This window comes from Mus caroli, chromosome 5 (genome assembly GCF_900094665.2).
Source record: "Mus caroli chromosome 5, CAROLI_EIJ_v1.1, whole genome shotgun sequence".
Lineage (NCBI taxonomy): Eukaryota > Metazoa > Chordata > Mammalia > Rodentia > Muridae > Mus > Mus caroli.
Window position 1 is genome coordinate 62,817,906 of NC_034574.1, and position 16,895 is coordinate 62,834,800.

Here is a 16,895-nt window from a genome sequence, read left to right on the forward strand (position 1 = left end):
AACAGCAGCATGGAAGTGTAAGCCGAATAAACCCTTTCCTCCCCAACTTGCTTCTTGGTCATGATGTTTGTGCAGGAATAGAAACCCTGACTAAGACAAGTAACAACTATAGACAGAAGAAATATGTCTAGATCTTAAATCATGGATTTTCCCGTATAAAGAGTGATGTTGCTGCTGTACTTTCATCACAATTTATCTACTAGCAATAGCTAGTAGAATTCAGAATCCCTAATAGAAACAATTCATTGAAAAGATCAGTCTTTCCCTTAGTGAATGTGGACTTCATGGATTTTTCCACCTTGGAACATCTAGCAGTTTGTTCATATAAACCCATGTATTTGTTATTAACTTTCCTTTTTATGCACAGAAGTTTAAACAGCAAACTGTTCAAAGACTTAGAGAATATTTTATTTACTGACATATGATTATAAATAAAATTTTATGAGATCATGCAAAGGAGGTAGGGGACGGGGACCACTGCTACAGACCCTCAGGTATGTCTCATGCCAACTCACTTCGAAACTGAATTGGTACTGAGGGACTATTGGAACAGAATATTGAAAATGTAGCAGATGTGCTAAGTTGCCAATTTTCCACAAAGTTGAAATATTATCCTCTACGGTGTGCTCTGCACATCAAAACAAAGTGATGCCTATCTATGTCTTTTAAATAAAGAGGTCACATGTTTCCTACAGAAACAATGCAACCCTTCCACAGAAAACAGAATCCAAGGAGTAAGAGTGATGTTTCATGACATTATTTTCAATAACCGAACCATGCAATTTGCATTTCCTCTTTTGACACTTTTGGGTTCTGCAGATGTCAAAGAACCAGTTTGCTGGGGAAAGACATTTGTAGGAAAAGGTGCAATTTCTTTTGACACTAACCAACTAACTAGTGTGTTCTTCCCTTAAGAAGACCTCTCCTACTGCCACCAGCGTTCCTTAGATGACAGTAGTCCTTTGTATGGGGTTGAAACTCCTTGAGCTTTTTCCACTCAACTTTGACATGCCCATTTTCTGCTATCCTTGTAACAGCTCATGCTGTTATATTGATGAAATGGAAAACTACACCTCACATTGGAAGCCTAACTAAACTACTCCATGGTAGTGAAGTCATGGTTATTGGTTTATTTAACCATCAAATCTATAACAGCAATCTATAAACACTTGAAATATAGTCTACCTGCCCTAGTTATAGAAATGTCTCTTCTCAACACTTGGAGACTACTAAAAAAAAACAAAAACAAAAACAAAAAACAAAAACAAAAAAAAAACCCAAAACTGTAACCAACCAAAATGCAGCAATGTGCAGCCAAGACACAATGGCTACAAATACAAAACACTCCTGCTCTAAGGCTCAGCGAACATTTCTGAAGAGGCAATGGAAGTATTTTAAAAAGCAGAGGATAAGGAAACTTATGAGATCATGCCTCTTAGGAATATCAGAAGCTACATGCAGTAATTTATTTTCATCAAATTGTTCATGACAACTACTTCTCCTAAACACTAAAAGTACAGCTTTGTACTCTGCATACCCCAGAGAAAGACACTATAGTATGCAACTTAGTCTGTCCCTTTCTTAGCTGGTCTTTCAAGTCTGCAGTAGTAGAGTGCTGGGCTCTCATTTCGTTTCTGATATCAAAGTGCTAGTAGCAGTCCTTATTTATTTGTAAAGATAAGAAACTTTATGTAGCAAAAGGGATCTAGCAAATAAAGCAAACAAACTGTTTTGACTCTTGAATATTTCCAAAAGATTATTCACTTCTGCCTTGTTTCATGAAACAGCTTACATTTCCTTCTCCACAGCCATTTGGAATGCCCACAAATAAATAACAGGTGAAACATAGACTACTATATTTCAGGGTAGCAATTAGTGGTACTTGTCTTTGTTCTAATAAAAGTCACTAAACTACTGCTCAGACTTGGCTCAGTTCTGATGGAGGAGATTGATTTCTTGGCAATATTTTCAATCCTTGTGGCCCATGCTGACAGCAGCTGGGTCAGAAATACACTCAGCATTGCTCTTCTGTTTGGCAGTTATAGTTGTGACCATGGTAATTACCATCCTGTCTTATAACACAATGGGAGCACTACATGCTACTGAGAATGATGATAGCCTTGCCTTCTACAGAATGACTTTATTGGAAGCCATGAGTAATTTGTAATTAAGGAAGAAGTTCCAATCAGCCTTTCTTCTAGCATAAAATTCTCTTTCCCTTTATTTTAATTCAATATTCTGCAAGTCGGTTAAGTCTGGGAAATGAGATTCCAAAATTCTTTTGTTGTGTGGCCTGCAATAGTGTGGGAAGAGGAAATACATTGCAATGGAACATTATTATAAAACTTTAAATATGTGAAGACAATGCATCTTAATGCAAAATAATTTGTTTCTTTTCTTTTGTCATAAGATGTACTTTATTTTTTGCTATGTCCATAGGTTTTTATCTATGTGCCAGGATATTAATGTGTGAGCTCAGCTGCCCAGAGTCCAGAAGAGGTTGTCAGATCTCCTAAAACTGTCATTGCAGATATTTGTATTACCCAGCTTGGCTTTGAGGAACTGAACTTATGGTCCTCTGCTGGAGTACAAACTCTTAAGCACTGAACAATCTGTCTAACCCATGTCTTTTCATGTTTACCATATATTCACTTTAGGACTGATTGAAGCATGAACTATAACTTAATGAACCATAATGGAGAAAATAAAGAACCATGAAATCATTGTGGAAATCACAGTGCACTATACCAGCAGGATGGGAGAAATCTCCCATGCACTCAGTAGTAATCATTAAATTGTGGTTACCATTCCAGTGCCCAAGGTAAGCAGACTTTTGAACTTCATAATATATTTACTCTTCTTTTGAAATTTTAAATTAGAACACAAATTCTAATATGTATCAATGCACTTGAAATCATAGAAATGAATTAATCCAATAACTACTTTAGTTTATCTCTGGTCTTTGGCTGAACATTGTTAGGGAGACTAACATTTCATTACTGTGAGCTCATTTTCACAAATTCAGATTGTTAGAGTATTTCATAAACTACCTTCCATTTTAGTGCTGGTATATATTTGGACATAGTCCAGTTTGATCCAGTTAATATTATTTATAAGCAATAAGCATATACATTACCATGCATATGCACATATGCAGGAGTAGAATTCCTGTTTTAATGTGTGCATATGTTCTATTCTACTACTGTGTTCCATGTTATCCCCAGAACGGGTTAACCGAGTTTTAAAAAAAAAATTCTCAGTATGTGTTCTGAGCAGCTCCTCCTTGGTAATTTTATTGGTCTCTGCAGATCTTGTGATGCCCTTATCTCTCGTGGCATGACACTTTCCACTCGCACATCTCAGATGACTTCTCAGACTGAAGGGCTTTCATACACTTGCTGTCTGCTAGGTAAGTCCTATTTGTGAAGTTCTCACTCCGTTTCTTACCTTTCTTCTTGAATGGCTAGTTTTTATGTTTTGAAACATAATTCTTCATGTATTCAGATATGTCCATTATCTTTCTCCAGTACATGAGTTATCTTTTTTTTTTTCCTTCATGAGACTATTTGGAGGATATATAGTTGTAATTTTTGTGGCTAATTTTTCTATTTTCCTTATATTTTACTTTAGGCTATTCCATTTAAAGACTTTCATAGTCAAAGGCCATCATGAAGACATTTTTTGTGTTATGCCCTAAATACATAATTTTCTCTTATATTTATAACTATTGAATTAATTGATATTTATGTATTATATGGGATAAAGTTGTATTTTACTTTCTTCAAAATTTTATTCAACTATTTCAGAGATCATTTCAATTTTCTATTTGAATTATATTTTAACTATTTGAAATTTTGGCTTTCAATCTAAACCCATGACAGAAGAATGGATACACAAAAATGTGGTTCATTTACACAATGGAATACTACTCAGCTATTAAGACTGAGGACATCCTGAGTTTTGCAGGCAAATGGATGGAACTAGAAAATATCATCCTGAGTGAGGTAACTCAGACCCAAAAGCACATGCATGAATTACAGGGATGGAAATGGAGAGGAGCCCAAATTGGGATTCAGCTCAAGGGGAAGTCCCAAGGCCTGACACTATTACTGAGGCTATGGAGAACTCACAAAAAGGGATCATGACTGCCCTCTGAAAGACCCAACAAGCAGCTGAAAGAGTCAGGTGTAGATATTTGTACCCAACCAATGGACAGAAGCAGCTGACCCCTATTGGTGAATTTGGAAGGGCTGAAGGAAGCTGAGAAGAAGGGCAATCCTGTAGGAGGACCAGCAGTCTCAATTAATCTGGACCCCAGAGATCTCTCAAACACTGGACCACCAAACAGACAGCATACACCAGCTGATATGAGACTGCCAACACACATACAGTAAAGGATTTCTGGGTCTGTGTTCATTCTGAGATGATGTACCTAACCCTCAAGAGGCTGAAGACCTCAGGGAGTTTAGAGGTCAGGTGGGGTGGGAGCTGGGGGCATCCACGTGGAGAGAGGGTGGGGTGGGGAGGAGGTGTGGGATGTGGAGCAGATGGAGGGTAGATGAGGGGCAGGGAATGGAATATGGAGTGTAAAAAATAAATTAAAAATAGAATTAAAATTTAAAAGATAATTTATAAGTTCAACACATAAAGAATTATAACTTTAAGGAATGTGTAGAAGGTTGAGAATAATTTATCTCATTTATATTAAGGAGATTATTCATATTACATACCTATTTTAACATAGGTTTAATTAGAATTTCTTGATAACATTTTATTATTTCTTATGTAGATATGCTATTATGTAATTTAATTGTTATATTTCATAATTTTGATGCTTATTGCAATTAGTGTATTCTTTATCACTTTTATTTTTTTGTCACTTGTTTTATTCTTTGTTGACCTAGTCATTGACAACTTTTGTAAAGTGATTTTTAAATTTTAAAAATGTACATAAAGACTACTTTGTATTTCCTATAAATAGTTTCATATGGTAGAGGAGTATGGAATGCTGCTTAAAAGTAGTGGCTGTCTGACTGTTCTAGCTCTGCCCCATGTTGACTAGATCACTTAAACTTGCACTTTTTAAATTTACTAACCCATCATAACATCATCTGCCTTATAGCCTATTTTGAGCTTTAATTCTATACTTAGCTGGATGAGCATCCAAGGAGTCTATCTAGCTATAGACCAAGAGTATGGCAGGGAGATGACTTAGTTGATGTAGTTCTTGACACATAGCAAAAAGACCAAGTTTTGATTCCCATCACACATACAAAAAAGCAGGTGCAGTGATGACCTGTAGTCTCCGTGCTGGGGATTCTGACCTTTGGATCCTCTGGCTAGCCAACCTCACAGAATCAATTAGCTTTAATGAGACAACCTGTCTGGATATAAATTGTGATTGAGGAAAACACATTACAATAATTTCTGACATCCGAAAGCACTTGTATGGACAGGTACACTCATATACACATATGAACATATTCATATATATAACACACACACACATACACACATACATACATGAGAAAACCAGGAATACATACGTATATTTATTTAGGATAAAACTACTGAATGATTACTTTAGTTTTTTCTTTCGGTTTTTTTTTTTTTCTCTTTTTCTTTTTTTCGAGACAGGGTTTCTCTGTATAGACCTGGCTGTCCTGGAACTCACTCTGTAGACCAGGCTGGCCTCGAACTCAGAAATCCGCCTGCCTCTGCCTCCCGAGTGCTGGGATTAAAGGCGTGNGCCACCACGCCCGGTTTTACAAAAATGTTGGAAATATTGCACTTTATATCTTATTTTCTGTAATATTAATATCTTATACTAATATGATCTCTTTTTCATGATGAAAAATTCATGTGCATATGCATGCATTATTAAGTAAATCCATGTATATACATACATACATTATTATTAAGTAAAGTCCATGTTGATATTGTTTAGCTATCAACTAATACGGTTTAAGCCATTTCTATGCTCCATCCTGGATAACTTTAGTTACCATGTTTCTTGGAGCTCCTCAAGGCCCTAAGAGTCTTTCCAACTTTTTTACATTGTTTTCTATAATCTTGACAATTCAGCATATCAATAAGCTGTTTCATACAATGTACTTCTCTATGAATTCTGTAAATCTTTACCTCAGACTTAGACTGACATTCTGAGTGTATGGTGGAAAACCACAGAGGTTAAATTCCATTTTTATCTTATCTTCTCAAATGTACATATCAACATGACTTTGCATTGTATTCAGCTACCTTTTCACTTGATGTTTTGTGGACAGAAATTACAGTGTGTAGTTCATTTTAGGAGCAGAGAGTCGTGCAATACCATGTTGAGAGGACAGTATCTACACAAATTATTGGAACTGTCTTTTTTTGCCCACTTACTTATAAACCATATATATTTATATTGGTATAAATTCAAAGGATTTTATTTTATACTTTGAATTTTCCATTTACAATTTTTATTACATTAATAAATATTTATTTTAAGTGCATTGAGGAGTCTGCATGTTGCATTCAATTCTCATAAGTCAGTTCCCTCATTCTATCATGGGGTTAAAATCACGTGGTTGGAGCTGATTGCATAGTGTTCTAACCTTATCAGCCTTCTTACTTATATTATATCTTGAATTCTAATGAAGTATTTATTAATTATAGTATTCAAGTCACCATAGTGGTGGCCATATGATGGTCCTTTAGTCAGCTTCTATGTCTCAGTCATTTTACTGCAACCCAGGATTCTTTTTTCCTTCTAAGCCCTCATATAAAATTTTAATTCTTCAAAGCTTTTAGTGAAGATGTCTTAGTGCATTTGGGCTGCTGTAATAAATTACCATAGATAGATTACAGAAAATATAAATGCATGATTCACAGCTCTGGGAAGCCTGGTATGATGATGTTTGTCTAAGAGAGCCCATTTCTGGATTCCAAATTGATGGCTTTTTGTGGCATTACATGGCCAAAGATCCTGAGGCAGCTTTCTGGAGGTCGGGGTGGGTCTCATTTATCTATGCATTAATGCCCTTCATGAGGACTGTGTTTTCATGATTTTCATCCCCAAGTTCCCTAATTCCTAATGCTGTCTAATCAACATAACACTTTTGAGGCCAGAAACATTTATGCATGGCAAGAGAACAAGAATAGACCTAAAGAGTAAATAGAGGGCGGCATTCTTAAGAAGTGATATCTTTATATTCAATGGAAAGAACCTATGAACACTTTGTGTCTGAATGTCCCGGTGTTTAGGGTTCTACCAAGCCAAGGAGGAGAATAGCAACAAAATCAGAGAGTGGTTGTTTTTAAAAATGTGTTTTATGAAACCATAGCATGGTTAAGACCATCTATTTGATTGTTACCCTAAATAAGAAGGGAAGGTAAACTAACCAGAGACTACACATGGCTCCAAATGCATATGTAACAAAGGAATTGCCTTATCTGGCATCAATGGTCCTGTGAACGCTTGATGCCCCAGCATAGGGGAATGTGAGGTTGTTGAGGCAGAAGTGGGTGGGTGGGTGGGAGAGCACCCTCAAAGAAGCAGTGGTGAGGGGTTGGGCTAGGGAATTTGTGGAGGAGAAACTGGGAAGGGTGATAACATTTGAAATGTCAGTAAATAAAAAAAAATCCAATAAAAAATAAATTAAAAAAAAAAAGAAGGGAAGGCGAAGAGGGAGTGGAGAGATTATACAATAGTCCTAGAATTAGGCATGTAATTTGAAAACTACTATCTTGCTCAGACTTTCTCCTACTGTTGGATATATTTAATTTCTTATTAACATATTGCCTTGTGGATCTGTTACTCATCAAACAGAAGAATTTCAAGAAGCAAGGGAGGTTGATTATTTTTGTAGAAAGAATTCAAATTATATCCAGATCCTGTAGGCATGACCTGGGTGTCTGTCTACTACTCCCCTTTGTAAATGTCTAATCACCAGCTGCAAGGTGCAGAGAATACCCAGCACAGCTGTTTCAGTCTGACCATGCAAGCATCTTTCTCCCTTGACTCACCAAGAGCATACCTGCCACTAACTCTTATAACCTAATCTGCTGTTGCTGGTAAACAGCATTCAAGAGAGTGGTGCTGTGGACCTTTGGCTCACACTTGATGCAAGATACTTGGAGACTCCAACTGGGAACAATCTATTTTCTCTGTTGTGGCACTGACCTTGGATTAACACCTGCTTTTGGTCCAAATAATGAGATTCTCGGGTGAAATTACACATTTTTTACCTCCTCTGATTCAAGAGATGGCAGGGACTGGCTAGGTTATTACCAGGCAACGCAGGGAGCCTTAATTTCCAGGCCACCCATGCTCTCCTGATAATAGCCTTTCCATCCTTTTGCTTCTAACCGGGGCCCAGAAAGACACCTACAAGTTTTAAAGCTACTAAAATATCTTCAAAGCCTCACACAAGCTCTTTTTAGAAAAAGAATTTTTAACTTAAATTTGAAGACAGGCACATTTAACCTGCATTTAGCCAGCATAATGCCATCACCCATTTAAGTGATCCTTTATGATACAGTTTCTCTAACATTTGTCTTAGTTCTTAGGCTGTCATAACATATTACTACCCTTAAATGACAGAACTGTATTTACTTTGTCCTGAAGGCAGTAAGTCAAAAGTCACAATATTGACAGTGTTATATTTTCTCATTGGTAGCAGTAAGGCAGACACCAATTTATGCTTTTTTCTAGTGTCTGGTGGCTCCCCAAAATACTTCATGGTCCTTGGTATATATTGTATCTCAGACTTCATACATCTTTAGGTGCTCTGTTACCCCACATAAAGACAATTCCTTTATAACAGCTCTTCAATCCCTACCTTTGAATAGAAAAGTCTGACACTGAAGATGTGACGTGAATGTCAATAAAGACGAATGCTTGAACAAATGAGCTTTTCAGTGTCCATTGTTCATTTTTGCTCTGTGTGGTTATGTGCTGTTGTGAAATATTTTTCTTCTTTATGACCTAGAGTAGTGTATTTTTAACTCTTGTTATATGGTTGCTAGTCAGTGGATTTTTGGTCTTAATCCAGTATTATCTCATTTTATCTTCACTAGTTATATCTTCAAAGTCTCTTTCCTCAGATAAAACCACAGCCTCAGGTTCTGGGTGGATATGAATTTTGAAGAACATATTAAAACCCAGGCTTCTTCTTTTCTCAGTTTGAGCAAAATACACATAGGTGAAGAATAGATTAGATGGAAAAGAATGCATGCAGAAGAAATCACTGACAAATGCTACCTGAAAATGAATAGGGAAAGGTTGAAAAATCCTAAAACACGCCTAACATATTTATATCTAGCACATAGGAACCCTAAATGTGTACACATAATCATTATATCAAGAACATACCTATCCATAGACGTGATGCTTATGGAGTTATTCTTTACCATCTCCTAGAGAACATTTTATGGACACTAAATTAGGTATGCTCCATGTATTTATGTAGGCAATTAAAGAAATTGGGCACAATAACTATTAAGTAAATATACACATATAATTGTGGAATTAAGCAAAAGTCCACATGTGTATTTCACATGTATTATATATAGTATATTAATATATGTGCATTTATATACATCATTTATTGCCATTTTATTATATTGATTATATAAATAGTAACATTCATTTAGGGTTCAGGAAGACATATGCTATTGAAAAAATTTTAAAATATTTATATTTTTAGTTACATTTATGTGTGTGTGTGTGTGTCTGTCTGTCTTGCATGTGTGTTCAAGTACCTACAGGAGCCAGAAGTGTTGGATCGTGTGAATCTTGAGTTGCAGGTGGTTATGAGTCATTCAGTGTGGGTGTTGGGAACTGAATCTGTTATCTGCCAGAACAGTACATGCTTTTATATGACCTGATGAGACATAAGATATCTCTCCAGCTCCAGTGTGTGTGTGTGAATTTGTGTGTGTGTGTGTGCGCGTGTGTGTGTGTGTGTGTGTGCGTGAGAGAGAGAGAGAGAGAGAGAGAGAGAGAGAGAGAGAGAGAGAGAGAGAGAGAGTATACTTTTACAATGCTCTCTAGCCCAGATTCTGAAATGACTAGAATTCTGAAATTGAAGATGTGAAATGAATGTCAATGATGCCAAACATTTCATCAAATATTATGGTCTTTTGCTGTTTGTTATTCATTTTTATCTTTGTGATTTGGGCAAATATTTTCTTCTTTTATGTACTAATAGAGTAAATTCACTTCCTGCATATATACCCTTCCAAATCTTCACATATCCTCATCAATACTGCCCCTTGCAACTTAGCAGCTTTTTTTTTTTTTTTTGATAACTCACTAAGTCCAGTTAGTCCTTTCCATAACCACACAGGTATGGAGTCATCCACAGACCGTGGAAAACTACAGTGACCATATGCCCTAAAACAGTGAACTTGTGTGATCTATTTCCTCAGTATTTTATTTTGTGGCTAGGAAGGTAATGTAGAAATGTGAAAGGGACCTGGGATTCTCCTTCACATGGTGTTCTTCCTGGCTTTAGGAAACCATCCTCAGTAGAGTTTTTTATAAACAACAAAAACTTAATGTTCACAGTTCTTAAAGTGGTAGGTGCTGGATCCTCATATGGTAAAAGGGACATACAGTTTTTTGGTCTTCTTTAATAAGGGAACAAATTCGGTTTATAAAGTGTTTAATTGTCTTGAATGGCTCCACATCCAAGTAGCATCACATTGAGACTTAGTTTTTGCTGTTATTTGAATGCAAATTTAAACCCAAGGGCACAGGTATTGAACAGTTGCTCTCTTGCTAGTGAAACTGTTTTAGAAGGTTGTGAACACCTTTAGGAGGTAGAGACTTACGTCATAGTATCATTGGATATGCCTTGAAGCTGATGGCACACTTCACTTCTTGGCTCTTCTGCTGCTTGACTGCAGATGGCATGTGACTAACTCCAAATCTCTTCATACCATGCTTCTTGCCAGAAATTTAGTTCCAACAGTGAGGAGAGTAACTGGTACAGTTTTCAGTCTGTTAATTTTGAATGAAAATGACATCTAGATCATAGAATGCTACCCCCACTCTCTAAACCCATGTATGTTTTGTATACACATCAAAATTGTTCCCATTTCAATATCTCAAAACTCATAGCTAATGGGTCTCAACTATAATTTATCCAAATGAAGGTGAACACACATTCATCCAAAGTTGAACACCCTTCTAGTTAGGAACTTGTAAAATCAAACATGTTATGTGCCTCCAAAATTACTGTTGGTACAGGCATTGGGTAGACACTCACATTCTAAAAGAAAGAAATATGAAAGCAAGAAGAAGATGACTTCAGCAGTCTAGAAGTCATAAAGTTGAAAATAATGTTTAGCTTAATGCTTTCCACTTCAGACTTTTACTGCTACCTTCTGGTCACACTATGTGCCTGTAGATGTTTTAGATGGCAGTGGGATTGCTAAGGCTCTGAGCAGCTCCACCTTCAGTGTACCAGCTAGCTTTTGCTTTGTGGTAGCCCCATGTCCTGGCTTCTCTCCCTAATGTATTTCTCTAGAGCAACTGTTATTGTTTGTTTCTGCCATATATCTGTGGGTCTTCTGTCTGGAATCATTTGCTGATGTTATTTTTACCATGGGTCTGCAAATATCTCTATTCTTATAGTTTACTGTGAGGCACTACCATAGTGTGGCATCTTTGTAATTACTGCTAGGTACTGCCAAGTATATTATCTAAATAGTTACTGCTAGTCACTGCCTTAGTGTAGTAGTATCTCTATGGTTACTGCTAGGCACTGTCTGAGTGCAGTATCTCTATGGTAACCCTATATTATGGAGCACTTGCACTCTAACACTGAAATAGAAAGATAGCTCTGATGATCCCTGAAACACATCCCAGTCTTATTTTTCTAACATTATTTACAGCTTTTGCTGTAAATCCTGGCTGTTGCTTAGATTGGTGATTAATATTATTTACACTTGTTACATTTTACTATACATGATCAAGTAGACCTAGGCTGTACCTTGAACACCTAGTTCCTTTGTCAATATCCATTTTTCATTCCTCAGAAGTACTTCCTTACACAAAACACCGAAAGTATGTAATTTAGCTAAAGCTTTGCAGCTTTATAACATAGCCTTTTTCTATTTACTGGTGACAATCCTGTTCTACTTATGAGACTTCATCAGCTTGGCTTTAATTAAAAAATACTTTTGCAAAAATTCTGTTTACAACCTGCTGTGTAGTGACTTCCTCAGTGCATACTATAGCCACCAGAGTAAGGGCAGAAGTTACTATGGCAATGTGCTGAAGACCTTGGTCCCCCAATAAGCAATCAAAGAAACAAAATATTCCAGACCAGCATTAGAGAAGAGCTGTGAAATCCACCAGAACTCAAGGATCTTCACCTCAAAGAGCTTTAAAGAGAATGAAACAAACCAAATGCTTCCCCATCCCTCTGTTATCCCTTCACTGAGATTTATACTTGCAACTACATGAAGACAGTTTGTTCAGTTCTTATGCAGTTATCATCTTGGCTATCAATTAAATCATTTTGTTTTTATATCTGGACTTATCTTTTAGGCAATATTTGCTATCTATCTCCAAAGAATATATATCATGCATTCAATATCTCCCCATTATAGAATCAATTTTAATAATTTTTTCATTATCCCATTTATGACTTTAAATAATATTCTTCAACAAATTATTCCATGTGTATATCACATAGTAGATCCCATGGACCTCACATTGTATGAGGCAAGAAAGAGTGTTTCTTTCTGTAACTTTTCCTGCCTTTGTATTTCCTAAAATCAGTGGGCCACATCAGTGTTTGATTTTTATCAGTGTCTCTTCAGTTTCATTTTGACAGATTAGCTTTTGTCTTTTTTGATTGAGATGTTTAGTTTAAAAACTTAGAAACAAATACATCCTATACAATATAAGGTATTATGTAAATCTGTTGATTTTATGGCTAAACAATATTAAACAATATGAGTTTCATTTCAGCTAAAAGTACTGTAAGATGATCCATTGACAAGGACACATAATCCCTCATAATTGATGCTGGGCTAAACAAAAGAAAAGAATTCTTAATCATACTACATTTTACTCTGTCAGTATGAGGTCTGTCGTTTCTTTGTAGGCCTTTGTTCTCCAAATAGTTTCTAATTCTGTTTATCCTTTAGAAACAGAAAAATACCCTGTGAATTTAATCGTATTAGTAAAACATTTAAAGATATTAATCATCCTGACCATTGAGTAATGCACATTGTTCCCTTAAGGAGATTTTTAATAACAACTTCAGATTTTCTGTTTTGAATTGATTGACAGGCCAACGGCTTTTTTTTTTTGTAAAGTTCTAAATTATTCAATTTACTTCCTTTTATTTCCTTTTCAACCTCCAGTAACATAAACTTGAGTAACTTCATTTTTGTGAAGATTTCCAGTGTGATGATAATTTTTAATATGAAGTCTTTACATTTCTGTTTATGTTTGGTTGATGTCAGGCAATAGAATCCCAGATTCAAATTAAGTTTCCCTCAGAAATACCAGTCATTGTTCTTTGTCTCCCAGTACTCAGTTTTGCAGATGAGAAACTTGATTTCATTCAAAATTTTTTTCCTTCATGGATAGTCTGGATTTTATTTCCATGAAATTTTAAGCATAGCCATTTCATTTTCTTGCTAACATCTCACTATGGTATCAGCCTTTCTAGATTTCTTTTTAATTTACACTTTGACTCAAAGTAGGCTCTTTTTGTCCCCTCTATGTTTAGATTAAGTTTCATTCTTCTAAACTTTAAGTCTTCATTGTATTTCTAATACCAATATTTTTTATTTCTCCTTCACAGATCTGACAATAATTTCAAGGGGGTGATCAATAGCATCCAAGTTTTGATTAAAAAACCCAATATTATCTACAAGCCTCCTTATAATCCTCTAGCATTTGACATTGGAAAGGCAAAGACTGAATTGGCCAGGATATTTTAGACATTCACTTGCATTACCTAAACACCCTTCCTGACTGAAATAAAGTATTCCAGGCAGATAGTTGAGACACTGAGAACATTCCAGAAGTGCCTACAGGCCGAGAGGAAGTAAGACTGTGGAACACACACACACACACACACACACACACACACACAGTCTCACTGTCACCCAGGCTTTCTTGGAACTCTCCAGGTAGACTTGACTCACCCCAGATTTCTGATAGTACTCTGGTTTTAGCTTTTTTGTGCAGAGATTATAAATGAAACCTACCATGTACTGCTCTCTTAAACTTTTAGATTCTAAAAACCAAGAACAATTAGAAGGGAATTTCTAAAATAAAACAAAAACAAAACAAAACAAACAAAAACTACCTTGGCTTCAAAAATGAACACTCCAAAATTGATTTCTCTGCTTTTTAAAAGTAATTTTTTTGTGTGTAGGGTGTAGGACTTTTGGTGTTTACCCTGTCTCTACTAGTATATCTAATGGTCTTCATTTAAGCAGTCATTTTGGTGAGATTTTTATGAGTTCTGATGTTTCTAGAAGACAGGAGCTCACAGCAATCTTCTTGATCCTCTGGCCCTTACAACATTTCAAGCTCATCTCCTGCAGTATTCCTGAGGTTCGTGGGTAGAAATTGCATTGTAGATGTATATATAGGGATTATCATTTTAAAAAATAAATGAAATAATTTTTAAAAGTGAAATGTAATATTATCTTAAAAGTAAATGAAATATGAAACAGTTAACACAATCCCATTTTATAATAACTTAATAAGGATGGAAATTTAATCCTCTTCTTAAACTTTCATACAAATCCATGTGTTTTAAACATTTATTTAATTATGTTTTTGAGAATTTCATACACAGGTACTATATATAGATATAATTTTATTTCACACTCTTTCCACTCCTCCTCTTACTCCCATACTGTTTTTCTCTCAACTCCATGAATTTTTTAGTTATTATTGTTACATATACACAGGTATATAAATCCAAATACATTTCTATTGACACCACTTAAATAATATACCCTAATAAATAGGGCAACTCAGGGACACTTTTCAAGCCCCCTGACTCTTTTTAATATTGATTTTCCAGTCTAACATTGACTGCACAAATGAGCACATACTTTCATGTGCGACCAGAATATTTCAGCAGATTAGGTAAATCTACAAAACACTTCTTCCTGAGCATTCTACAGAGTTACTATCAGACATGACCAGAGTTGGGATCAGTAAATTATGCTTCATACATCATTCAAGACACAACCATTTCTTAAAAGAGTTGTATTTTGGACTTTATAGACCTGATATATATATTGAACTCAATGAAACCATCTAAATCCAAGAGTCCATTCAGAAAAAAAACCTAATCTAGTTTCAAATTCAGTAGGTATGCATAAATCCTACTTGTTTGAAAATTAATGATATTTTGATTAGTGTAGTTATATTTATATTGGAGGGAAATATTACTGACAATTTTACAGTCTATGAACCCTGGTATTAAATGTCTTTATGAGTTGGGATCAAGCCAGATACGTTAGACCCAGTCCTGAAGGTAAAAATCTCGAGTCGTTCCTATTTAAAGCTACTTCTAAGGAGCAAACTGTAATAAGTTCATAGAAACTGCACTAGTTACCTGGAAGGGCACTCCTTGTGTCTTTTCTCAGGGTGGAGCTTTCTTCAGATCACATCCACTGGTGGTTTCTTGGGTGCTTGACTATTTCATGGAGAACTCCCTCACTTAGGGTTTCTTAAAGAAAGCTATCAGTGACTAATCCACAGTGGTGGATAAGTGTGGGTCCCCTGCCACTGACTGGCCATTGTGGTCTCAGGGTGCGCGGGAGCTGGGGAGCAGGTTCTCTGGCGGTAAATGGCAAGTATGAACAACCAAGTGTTTGTTTGGGAGGGCAGCTCATTCATTGAAATGGCAGGGCTAGCAGGGGAGAACAAAGAAGGATATCCTGCAGCAGGGGCAGAGGCCTTCCAAGCCTATCAGCAGACTGGCAGTCAAATGATCTCAGAGAAGCCAGTTCTTTGGCAGGCAAACAGAAGCCTAACTGGCCTTTTCATGGTAAGGCTTTTGTTTCTAAGGAGTTTAGTAGGCCCAAATCTGGCTTGCATAGGGAAAGGCTCCACTCCTACTCTGCTCTCTAAGAGATGTCCAGGGTATGGGCAATGCTTTTACCCCTTTTCTAACCTGAGAATCCACAGATAAAGGCCTACCTACTTCCATTCATCAACATACAGAGCATATTTGCTTCATGATCTACATGAGACTTGGTAGAAACTGCATTGCTTTTCAACTGCTTATTCTGTGGAGGATAGTGCGCAGCATCATCCCGCCTATGGAAGTTTTTCTTATTGGTTGATTCTTATTGGTTGAAAACCAGGCAGAAACAGGAGCATGGAGAAACTATGTCTTTCAAAAGTGGTAGAAATAGGATACACCCCTGATGATAGATGCATTTCAAGTAGAAATGCATTCATCATCAAACTCTTACATGTCAACATCATTGAGATTCTTCTTAAAGAAAAGTGAAGTTATACAAAAACACAATTTATTACTATAAATGTGTGTGTGTGTGTGTGTGTATGCATGGCTTCTATGTCTGAAAATTATCCTGTTAGGATTTAGTTTTAGAAGTGTCAGCATGTTAGCATTTCTTCTAGGCTCTGCCTAAGTTACCTAGCAACAGCCAGATATGAGCCTGGCTTGCTATACAGGACTGGTTGGCCTTTCACTCTCTGACCCTTTTCTCTCCCTGACCCCTTTCTCTCTCTCTCTGCCCTCTCTCCCCCTACCTCTTCTCTCTCTCCATGTGATACGGGGCCTGCCTCTTCTCCCCTTTCTTTTTCTCCCTTTCTTTCTCTACTCTCTGTTTTTCTGCTCTCTCTCTCTCTCTCTCTCTCTCTCTCTCTCTCTCTCTCTCTCTCT

The 16,895-nt window shown here is 36.4% G+C and overlaps 1 long non-coding RNA gene across 1 annotated transcript in view; it reads left to right on the top strand.

The window, feature by feature from the left end:
• Positions 1–2,663: 2,663 nt before the first annotated feature.
• LOC115031099 overlaps positions 2,664–16,895 on the top strand; it is an 18,179-nt gene continuing 3,947 nt past the window's right edge. The window contains exons 1-2 of the long non-coding RNA XR_003836683.1: positions 2,664–2,821; positions 3,309–3,409. This is a non-coding gene — a long non-coding RNA (uncharacterized LOC115031099). The remainder of the gene's footprint in view (positions 2,822–3,308; positions 3,410–16,895) is intronic.